Raw genomic sequence first — 11,804 nt, 5'->3', positions numbered from 1 at the left:
CCGCCCGGGCGCGCTCCCCGTGTTGCCCTTTGACCTGACTCGGTCTCCTGCCTCCCCTGAACCGCCCGCCCCCTCCGGCTTCCGCGGGAGCTGCTGCCCGAGGAGTCCGGAGCCGAGCCGCCCTACGCAGCAGCCCCCGGCTTTGGGGTGCGCAGGCCCCTCCTGGAGCAGGGGAGCGTTGTGATCCTTGTTTGAGGGATGGGGAACCTGAGGCCAGGGGCCGCACAGCTGAAGAAGCGGCCCCCGAGTGACAGACTGTTGCCCTCCGCCCCATGGGCTCGTACAGCAGGGAACTTAAGTCTCCCAGTGCCCTTATCCGTACCCGCAAGTGATCGCCGCACAGCACTGCTGGCCCAATTCACAGGCACCAAGTCAGAGGCGTGGTTGTGGCTCCTCACGAAGAGCCGTAGTTTGTGAAAGGCGAAGGCCCAGGTTGTCCGTGGCTGCTGATTGTAGGGGCCTCCCATCTAAATCTGAGCTCCATTGAACCTGATTTTTCAGAAGCACTGAGCACTCCCGATCCAGATAAAGGCATGGGGAGATCCAGACGCTCAACACCTCTGACAATCAGGCCCAAGGTGTCTCAATTCTGTAATTGAAATGAATGGCCACGTTTTGATCCTACTTAGTGCTTGAGCCCTAATAAGGTAAAACATGCAGGCAGAACCCTGTTGACTTCAGTGGGGCTTTATGCTGGTATAAATTTCTCTAGTCCCACTCTTAGCAGGGTGATTACCTGGTCTTGCCAGGTGTATCCTATAAGAAGGACACACGCTAGCAGCCTCCTGGAGTCCTAGAAAATCAAGCTCAGACAAATAAGACAAACCCATCCTAAGGTAAGAGAGTCTGAAAGAGACTCCCAAATATTTTCCTGGCTACTAAACCATAATGACTCTATCATAAACTGTCAACAGGTATGGCTAGATACTTTTTCTGAATATCTGTTTATTTTAAAATCTAGCAGTGTTAGAAATTTAAACTGTTCCTCTCTGTGAGCATCATATTTATCTACAGTGAATTTTATTTAATTCTCTAACTCAGGTGCCTCTGAACTTCCTCAGTCTTCTGTAGTCTTTGACTAATCTAAATAATCTTGTGTCATGCGCAGATTTTGCCAGGTCACTGTTTACCTTCCTCTCCAGGTCTTTAATAAATAAGTTTAAACTGCTCTTAGTATAAATCATTGCAATATCCTCTTATTTGCTTCATTCCATGATTTAAAAACTGATGACTTATTCCTGTTTGTTTTCTGTTTCTGTCAATTTCTAGTACACAAAAGAACTTCTGTTACACCCTGTATCTAGTTTCCTTAACTACACCTTCTTATGAGGAACCTGATTAAAGCTTTTTGAAAGTCTGAACCAATAATATCAACTGGTTTTCCTTTGTCACCCTCAAAGACTTCTCCTAAATTGAGGGATGTGATCCTCGGTTAAAGCCCACATTAATTGGGTCTTGTATTGTGTTTCTCTAGGACAGGTGTTCTTCTTAATATTGCTTCAAACAACTTGCCGAGTGCTGAAGTAAAGATACTGGCCTTTAAATGTCAGGCTTAATCCTAATGCTTTAAAAAAAGTAGACCTAATATTGCCCACCTTCTAGTCCTCAAGAATATCAGCTAGCTTTCATTGTAAATTACATTGTTTTGTTAGCAGCTCACTCACTTAATTCTTAAATCCTTCAGAACTTTTGGGTGAATACTCTTTGGACCTGATGGCTTGCTGCTGTCACCATACCTCACAAGGAGTAGACAAGAGAGGGAACTGAAGAACCCATGCCTAGGAATGCCTACTGCAGAGGTACTTATGAAATTAAAAAGAAAAGGAGTACTTGTGGCACCTTAGAGACTAACCAATTTATTTTAGCATAAGCTTTCGTGAGCTACAGCTCACTTGATCGGATGCTCAAATAAATTGGTTAGTTTCTAAGGTGCCACAAGTACTCCTTTTCTTTTTGCAAATACAGACTAACACAGCTGTTACTCTGAAAAGAATTAAAGTTAGCTTAAGTTTGGTTTATAATTTGTGGCTAGTACAGAAAAGCCCCCATCAACAAGTAAAAGAAAGCTATGAAAATAATAAGTATTATTACTTATAGTGTGGAAAAGATATATGTGGTTCAAAAAGTAACTGATAAAGCAAAAAGACAAAGGAAACCTGTCTTAAAAGAAACAAGTACAAACCATCCCATTATTTAGCTGGTAATAAGGAGAAAGGAACCGAAAAGTAAGGCCTTGGAGGAAAGAAAGTAGCAAGGATAAACTGCTTCAAACTGGGTTTTTGCTAAAGCTAGCAAGTTAGCTGAAGTGTATAAAGAGAGCCATGAAGCTGCCGGTTCTTTTTCAGATCCTACCTGATCATGCTGGAGCATGCCAAGATGAAATGGTTTTCCCTAGGTCAGGCCTGTTTGTGAGTATACTGATCATGTTCTCATCAATATTTTATTACTGTATTGGGTGTAGTGACTGTTCATTTTTAGGGTGCTATGCATGTTTACAACAATTGTATAAAATACCATTTGGTCTTTGGATTTAATAAAGGAATTGTTGATTAAATTAGCATTTGGTGGTCTCCAATAATTTCAGATACTATTAATGATTCCAAAATTTTTGGTGACCAGAAAGGACCCCTGACAATTTCAGTTGCTTTAAACCCCCAAAGTGAAGGGACCTGTTATCTAGGGACAATATAGAATTCTCTTGAAAAGAGAAATTCAATAAAATAAGGGGAATAGAGGGAGGTATTCTAGATACCTATGTAAAAGAATGCTTGGCAGAAGTCTGTTGAATGCCACTGAAATTAAAACAAAAAAAAAACCGTTGGCAGCCACAGAAAAAACAGTATCTAGTTTCTTTTATCCTAAGGCAAAGAGAGCCAAAATAAAGCAGCAGTTTCGCAAGCATTATTTCTGGTGGCTACAAACGAAATATGCCACCCTGAGGGATGAATGCAAAAAGCATAGAGAACAAATCAAAGTTGTAGAGAAGGAAACAAGCTAAAGGGAAAAGGTTCCTGGAAGGAAAAAACAATGTCTGTCGCATAAATCCAAAGTGAAAAGCAGTTGTCTTTCAAGGACCATATTTAGTGAGTACAGCTTTGCAGGCAAAGTGTACTAAGTTAAGAAATAAGTGCAAAAAACATAAAGATAAACTTAGAGACTGAGAAAAAGTCAGCAGAGAAATGTTATTCTGGGAGATAAGACAGAAGAGTTATAGTCCCAGAAGTTAGTAGCTAGTGCGGTCTTGGGAAATGTCTTATTAAACAAGGAAAAACTAGTGAGTAATTTAAGGAAAAGGTATGTGCAGTTAAAAGGAGCTTGTGTGCAAATTAACACTGCAGAGCTCAGAGGGGACTAGATAGTCGAGGGTAGTGCAAGTAATAAAATTAGAAGTGATTAAATGTTACAGAATGTTGGTGTTTTACTAAAAAAAAAAAAAAAAAAATGCTTGGGTTGATAGTGAAACACAGTAATGGCAGTACAACTCCATGCAGTCATGCCTTAGTAATGAAACAAATTATGTAAAGGGGAGATGAGTTGGGCAAAACTATGTTTTGTCCCCAGAAGCCTTTACAGCTGTTTAGAAGGAAAAGACTGCTTCTGGAGAAATGTATCTGTAAATAATCAATTGTAAATAGCTGCTGCTGGCAGAGTGACAGTCTGATTAGAACTATTGACTATGGAGAGACACAGTGCATGAGGTAATATCTTTTATTGGACCAACTTCTGTTGATGAGAGAGAGTTTGTAATACCCTCTTTTGTATGTTTAAAATGAATTGGCTTTTAAAAGATTCCACTAAAATTCCATCCAAATCTTTCATTCAAGATTGCAAAGCTGACACCCACACACACACTCTTTGAGCAGCAGCCAACATGTCTGGGCAGTCTTAACTTTGTTAGTTAACACTTTGGGTGTCTCAGTGCTATTACAAAGTTTAACTTTTTTTTAATTAAGTTATAAATATTAAATATAAACCAGTAAATGAAAATAGGGAATAAAAGGGCACAGGCAGAACTGGGATAGTGGGGAGAGATCCTGCATCCCTTTTTCAGTAACGAAGCAAAAGCTGAGAGAGCTGCAGAAGAAAAATAAAATATTAATGTATATGTGTGTGTGTGTATATGTATATGTGTGTGTGTGTATATGTATATGTGTGTGTGTGTATATGTATATATAAAATTGATATGGCTAATAAGTTATAGCAAATAAAAAAGTGAAAGTTAAATTATGAAAGGAGTGAGCATTTCTATGGAACATGCAGTGTATACTGTAAAAGAAATGTAAACAAGACATACTACTTAATTAAAATCCTATCATGGCTCCAAAGAGGCTTTTTCAGATGGCTGTGTGTTTTGGAAGCAGAAACCAACTCAGCACCAAGAAAGATCAGTGAATGTAAGAAATGATGATTAACCACTAAAAATTGTATCCAAAAGTTCTGATTAACTGTGGTATAAAGTAAAGGTTATTAGGGAGTGAGAATCTATACGGGAATGTTTTGTAAATAGAAAAAAGAATTGTATTTAAACTAAAGCAAGTGTATACAAGATTTAAATGCCTTAGTAAATTGCAAATGAATGCAACAAAAGGTTTAACCAACCCTAAACCTTCAAAAATGTTGTGCAACATGTAGATGATATTCTGGTGCAGACAGGGAATGGTATTAAAAGTCCTGTGTTAGGTTTTAATGAAAGCTGGACTAAAGCTAAAGCCAAAAAAGGCTCAGCTCATGAAGCAGGAGATTTCCTTCCTGGGACTAACCCTGCAACCAGGCCTGTGTGCTCCAAACAAAAGCTTCATGTGATTTTTTTTATTTTTTTTATTTATTTATTTTTTTAGAGCTGCCCCTCCCTATTTCAGAAACAACACTAGATCACTGCTGGGTATGACAGGCTTTTGTGGGGGATTTCATCCCTGGTTACACTGTAATCCTTGCACCCCTCTATCACCTCCCCCCAGAAGAAGACAGAGTGGGAATGAGAAAAGGAGTACTTGTGGCACCTTAGAGACTAACCAATTTATTTGAGCATAAGCTTTCGTGAGCTACAGCTCACTTCATCGGATGCATACTGTGGAAAGTGTAGAAGATCTTTTTATACACACAAAGCATGAAAAAATACCTCCCCCCACCACACTCTCCTGCTGGTAATAGCATATCTAAAGTGATCACTCTCCTTACAATGTGTATGATAATCAAGTTGGGCCATTTCCAGCACAAATCCAGGGTTTAACAAGAACGTCTGGGGGGGGGAGAAACAAGGGGAAATAGGCTACCTTGCATAATGACTTAGCCACTCTCAGTCTCTATTCAAGCCTAAGTTAATTGTATCCAATTTGCAAATGAATTCCAATTCAGCAGTCTCTCGCTGGAGTCTGGATTTGAAGTTTTTTTGTTGTAATATCGCAACTTTCATGTCTGTAATCGCGTGACCAGAGAGACTGAAGTGTTCTCTGACTGGTTTATGAATGTTATAATTCTTGACATCTAATTTGTGTCCATTTATTCTTTTACGTAGAGACTGCCCAGTTTGACCAATGTACATGGCAGAGGGGCATTGCTGGCACATGATGGCATATATCACATTGGTGGATGTGCAGGTGAACGAGCGTTTGATAGTGTGGCTGATGTGATTAGGCCCTGTGATGGTGTCCCCTGAATAGATATGTGGGCACAGTTGGCAACGGGCTTTGTTGCAAGGATAGGTTCCTGGGTTAGTGGTTCTGTTGTGTGGTATGTGGTTGCTGGTGAGTATTTGCTTCAGGTTGGTGGGCTGTCTGTAGGCAAGGACTGGCCTGTCTCCCAAGATTTGTGAGAGTGTTGGGTCATCCTTCAGGGTAGGTTGTAGATCCTTAATAATGCGTTGGAGGGGTTTAGTTGGGGGCTGAAGGTGACGGCTAGTGGCGTTCTGTTATTTTCTTTGTTAGGCCTGTCCTGTAGTAGGTGACTTCTGGGAACTCTTCTGGCTCTATCAGTCTGTTTCTTCACTTCCGCAGGTGGGTATTGTAGTTGTAAGAATGCTTGATAGAGATCTTGTAGGTGTTTGTCTCTGTCTGAGGGGTTGGAGCAAATGCGGTTGTATCGCAGAGCTTGGCTGTAGACAATACCCCCCAGCATACCCTGCCAGCGTATAAGTTAAGAGGCTTTTAGCACAAGCTCCAGTTCTTAGCACCTCAGCTTATACAAAACTTTTTGGCTTGTTTGTAGCAACCAGGGAAACAGCCATTTCAGCTATTAACTCAGCATCTCACAACAGAGAAAAACGTTAGTGTTATGCTTCCTGGGTATTAAATGGAGTTGAAAAGCAGTATACCTGTATGAAAAATACTACTGGGTTTTTAGTGGGCTCTGACATATTTTAGATATCTGGTGGGGCTGGGACGCATAAAACTACGTGGCTCATACTCTTTAAAATTATCTTTTGTCTGGTAAAATCAAAAATGGTACAGTGTCAAGTTCTAGAATGACATGGTCCTTGCTGCTGGAAGAGCACCATCTTGAAGTCTGTCCTCTCAAAAACCCAGTCACCCTTACCAGTAGGATTGTTAATTGTACTCCATGTGAGTGTTCTGGAGAAATTTTCTCTAAAAAGGGGCCCTTAACCTTTTTATCCCTGAGCAGTACATAAGTTAAATTCTGAAGGGCGGTAGCCTGAGGGACTAGCAATATATGTTGATGCGTCACCCTGTCATCAAAAAGGGACCCTAGTCACAGGATTTGCTGTTTGAGCTCCCCCCATTCAGGCAGCTGTACCTCTGCAGCAGAGGTGTAGTACACACTCAGCCAAGCGTACTGAAGTGGCTGCTGTGTCAAAGGCATTATCACTCTGTAATAAAGGACAAGTACTGGTTGGTGTGATATGTTCAAACTCAGTGGATCTGTGATGCCTTGACAACATACCTCCCTGGGTGGAGTATGAATTCATTTTGTAGTGCAGATCTCAAGCCTTTACGCTTCTCAAGCCCTTTTGTCCTATGTATAGGAATTGGCAGATAAATTGGGTAACTCGGTGATATATGTGGTTAAGGTAAAAGCTCATCCTAGACATAGGAAGTAAGCAAGAAGAATAAATGTGGATGAAGCTGCTGCTGCTAGGGAGGCTGTGGTATGGGTTCCACCCTGAGTATCCAATCCTTGCTGTTACCACCCAAGCAGAAACAGAAAACACTGATTGAGGACACGTCTACACTTGCAAAGTTACAGGGCCAGCAGTTACAGCGCTGCTCAGAGAGTGCAGAAGGGAAACCGCTGTTGTGTGTTCACACTGACAGTTGCCCGCACAATAGCATGTTCACACCTGCGGCACTTGCAGCGCTATTCACAGTGCTGCACTCTAGGCAGCCATAGAATATCAGGGTTGGAAGGGACCTCAGGAAGTCATCTAGTCCAACCCCCTGCTCAAAGCAGGACCAATCCCCAACTATCCCACAGAGCACCTCTTTTTCTTTTGCTTCTAAGACTTGTGGGAAGGTGGAGGGGGTCGCGGGGCATCCTGGGTCCAGTCTCAATGCCCCGTGATGCATTGCTTTGCATCCCATCAATCCCTGTGCTGCTGTTCACATTTGGCACTATCTTCCAACAGTTTGTGTACTCTGTGCCCTGCCTGTTTCAGGATGCAGGAATGGATCCCAAACTGCTAACCAGTATGCTGCTCACTCTGACCAACAAGTCATGAGTGGCAGTGGAGTTATTCCTCAAACTACAAAGGCAAGAGGAGAGCAACATTGATCTTGCCATGCATAGTAGCTTAGACATGAGATTGCTTGTGGCATTCACAGAGGTGCTGACCACAGTGGAGCACCGCTTTTGGGCTCGGGAAGCAATCACTGAATGGTGGGATCACATCGCGATGCATGTCTAGGATAACGAGCAGTGGCTGCAGAACTTTCGCATGAGGAAAGCCACATTCGTATGACTGTGTGGTGAGCTCACCCCAGCCCTGCGGCTCAAGGGCACGAGAATGAGAGCTGCCCTGTCGTTGGAGAAGTGTGTGGCGATAGCACTGTGGAAGCTAGCTACTCCAGCTACCAATTGGTCGCTATCAGTTCAGAGTGGGAAACTTAACCGTTGGAGTCTTGTTGATCGAAGTGTGGAGGGCCATTAATCGCATCCTGCTCCGAAAGACCGTGACTCTGGGCAACATGCGTGACATTGTGGATGACTTTGCACAAATGGGCTTCCCTAATTGCGGAGAGGTGATAAATGGCACGCACATTCCAATTCTGGCACCAGACCACCTAGCCACCGAGTACATTAATTGCAAGGGGTATTTTTCAGTGGTTCTCTAGGCATTAACGCAGGCTGGTCTGGAAAGGTGCATGACGCATGCATCTTTCAGAACACTGGCCTGTTCAAGAAGCTGCAAGCAGGGACTTTCTTCCCGGACCAGAAGATCACCATAGAGGAAGTCGAAATGCCCAATGTGATCCTGGGAGACCCTGCCTACTCCTTAATGCCGTGGCTCATGAAGCCATACACTGGGCAACTTGACAGCAGCAAGGAGCGGTTCAAGAGGCTGAGCAAATGCAGAATGACTGTGGAGTGTGCATTTGGCCGTTTAAAAGCCTGCTGGCGCTGCCTCTGTGGGAAGCTGGACGTGGCCAATGGCAATATTCCTGTGTTATAGCCGCATGCTGTACACTCCTTATTATTTGTGAAGGGAAGGGTGAAAGCTTCACTCAGGGCTGGACCGCTGAAGCGCAGCACCTGGATGCTGAATTTGAATAGCCAGAGACCAGGGCTATTAGAGGGGTGCAGTGTGGGGCCATAAGGATCAGGGATGCCTTGAGGCAGCAATTTGACGCTGAAAGCCACTAATGTTTGTTGCTGTGCTTGAGAGTGCAGTGCTTGTAATGCTAGGAGGTGATTGTGATTGGTGTAGACGATGCACTATGAAGATGTAAGAAAATGGCCTGTTGCTTTGCATGACTCTGTTTGCTTTCAGTTAATGGACTGAAGATTGCTTTCAAACCAAAACAATTATTTTATTAAAAAACAACAACCAGTGGAGAGAGACAAACAAAAAAACACATCAGCACTGAGGGGGATGGGGAAAGGGAGGGTCCCAGGACGGTTAAAGATTTGTTTATGTCCACGTATCATATCCAACCTTGTCCTTTGGAGTACAGTGCAGTGGGTACTGTACTTCAGCACGGCTAAACTGCAGAGGGATGAGTGTTGAGTGCAGTGGGTACTGGGAGTCTGCAGTGCTGGACTGTGATGGGGCAGGAGTGGAATGCAGCAGGTACAGACTGGAGCCAGGCGGTTGATAAGAGTGTGTTGGCGGTGTCTGGGGGGGGCGCATGGGAAAGAGTTTTGCGACAGCGGCTGCAGGGGAGGGCAGGCACGGAACTACTCTGTTTGCAGTGCTAATAGTGCGTGGAGTGTGTCTGCTTGGCGCTTCATAACATTTAAGAGCCACTCCATGGCTTCGTTTTGGCACACCGTGTTCTCCTTTCGGTCCCTCTTCTGGCTGTCCCACCACTCCTTCAATTCTTGTTTTTCGGCCGTGGAAAGCATCATGACCGCACGCAGGAAGAGCCACCGAAGTATCCACAGTGGCCTTCGCAGTGGAGGTGGGGTCACCACTGAGTATCGCGTCCAGCTCTTTGTAGAACCAGCAGCTTGTGGGCACAGCACCAGAGCAGCAGTTTGCCTCCTGCACCTTGTGGTAGGTGTTCCGCAGCTTCTTCACTTTGACCCTGCACTGAAGTGCGTCACAGTCCTAGCCCCTTTCTGTCATGGGTCGTGAAATCTGTCCATAGGTGGTATAATTCCTATGGCTGGAACACAGCTGGGACTGGACAGCCTCCTCTCCCCAAATGCTGATGAGGTCCAGCAGCTCGGCATTGCTCCAAGCGGGGGATTGCCTGGTGCGTGGAGCAGGCATGGTCACCTGGAAAGATGCACTGAGACCACTGCACGCGTCACCAAGCAAACAGGAAGGGGACTTTCAAAATTCCCAAGGAATTTAAGTGGTGGGGATGACGGTTGGTCACCTGAGGGCAGGGCAGTAGAGCTCAAACCAGTGACCAGAGAGGTGAGAACAGGCATTGTGGGAAACCTCCCAGAGGCCAGTCACAGTGCAGTAATCGACCCGGGTGTCCATACCAGCACCGAGGAGCTGTACCCCCGGCACAGAAACCTGTATGCCTCTTGTCGGGGTGGTTTTTTTTACAGCGCTGCAACTGCACGGTTTCTGTGCACTAAGTTGCTTGGCAGTGCGTACACCTCTGGAGTTACGATGCAGAAAGCTACTTTACTGCACAGAAACTAGTCAGTGTAGACAAGGCCTTAGTAACATTACAAGAATCTGATCCAGAGTTATCTGCTCTTAATCAAAAAGTAATGCTTGGGGAGTTAAACCAGTTAAATGGTAAACAACCCCTTGTTAGGGATAACTCATTGCTCAGTGAAGGGGATGATTTGCCTTACCAGGTTTGGATTCCTTTACAGCCCTTTCAAAGGGAAATGTTGAGATTAGTGCATGATGTATTTCAGGACTCCACCAAAATACTGATACACGAACACCTCGGGAATGGAGGCTGTTTGTAACTCTGAAGTGTTCATAGCTCTGAACAAAACGTTACAGTTCTTTCAAAAGTTTACAACTCAACATTGACTTAATACAACTTGAAAATTTTACTGTGCAGAAGAAAAATGCTGTTTTTTAACCATCTTAATTTAAACGAAACAAGCACAGAAAGTATCCTTAACTTGTCAAATTTTTTTCTTTCCCTTTGTTTTTTAGTAGTTTGTTTAACACAGCACTGTACTGTATTTGCCTTTTTTTGTTGTTGTCTTTGCTGCTGCCTGATTGCAAACTTCTGGTTCCAAATGAGGTGTGTGGTTGACTGGTCAGTTCGTAACTCTGAGGTTCTACTGTACTACTTTTCAGTGATTTAAGGTAGCCAGCCCAATTGCAAAAAAGATGTAACAATTCATGTTCACAATTGCCTGGTTTGTGCTTAAAAAAAACTTCTCCTGAACAAACAAAAGGTAGATTTATCCAGGCACAGCACGTCAGGGGTCCTTGGGAAAGACATGCTAGTCAGTTAAAATTGTTCAGAGGTTCCCACTAAGGGTACACAGAAATTGTTTTGTTTTTCAGGCTGTTGGCAGTGTATAGAGAGGGTGATGTAATCATACATGAGATGTCTACCTTAACTGCGCACAGAGCACGCCAGGATGAGTTGTAAGTATACTGATCACATGCTTATGAATACGTTATTACTGTATTGGGTGTAGTGATTGCTTAATTTTAGGCTGTCAGGCATGTTAAAAGCAATGGTATAAAATACCATTTGGCCTTTGGACTTAATAAAGGAATTTATGGTTAAATTAGTGTCTTGTGTGTCCCGTATTAATTTCAGATACTATTAATAATTGCAATGTGTGGGGAAACAGTGGGGTGGAACTGGTGGTCTGAAGAAACAATACAGAGGACCTCAACCTTGGGTGTGGCAGCAGGTGACTAGCAGAAGACTCTTGTCCTGAATCACACTGTAATACAAGCAGCTGCTTTGAAAGATGGGCTGGAAGTCTGAAGAGGAAAAACTGTAAGGTGAGAGAAACTGGGGGAAGGAAATAATGGTGCAGAGAGACCGAAACAAGTTGAGAAAATTAATTAGTAAGAAATATGAGGAAGCTTTGCAGAGAGAATTAAAATAGAAAGAAATAAAGTGGAACCAACATAGCAAATTTAAAGGTGGGATGGGAGGGGACAGAGAAGTAACAGTGGAAAGGACTGATGGGGAATACTGAGGCCTGGTCTACACTGGGGCGGGGGGATCAATCTTAAGTTATGC

The 11,804-nt window shown here is 43.6% G+C and overlaps 1 long non-coding RNA gene across 2 annotated transcripts; it reads left to right on the top strand.

The window, feature by feature from the left end:
* The first annotated feature begins 7 nt into the window (after positions 1–7).
* On the top strand, positions 8–11,337 carry LOC119566423. Of its 2 annotated transcripts, none has more exons than XR_005225478.2 (3): positions 8–1,799; positions 2,346–2,408; positions 11,108–11,337. It is a non-coding gene; the product is annotated as an uncharacterized LOC119566423 (long non-coding RNA). The 2 variants fall into 2 exon arrangements; XR_006291418.1 differs by lacking the exon at positions 11,108–11,337 and adding an exon at positions 5,516–5,573.
* Positions 11,338–11,804: the final 467 nt, after the last annotated feature.

The sequence above is a fragment of the Chelonia mydas genome, chromosome 6 (genome assembly GCF_015237465.2).
Source record: "Chelonia mydas isolate rCheMyd1 chromosome 6, rCheMyd1.pri.v2, whole genome shotgun sequence".
Taxonomy (NCBI): domain Eukaryota; kingdom Metazoa; phylum Chordata; order Testudines; family Cheloniidae; genus Chelonia; species Chelonia mydas.
This window is presented reverse-complemented; position numbering and strand designations above follow the sequence as displayed.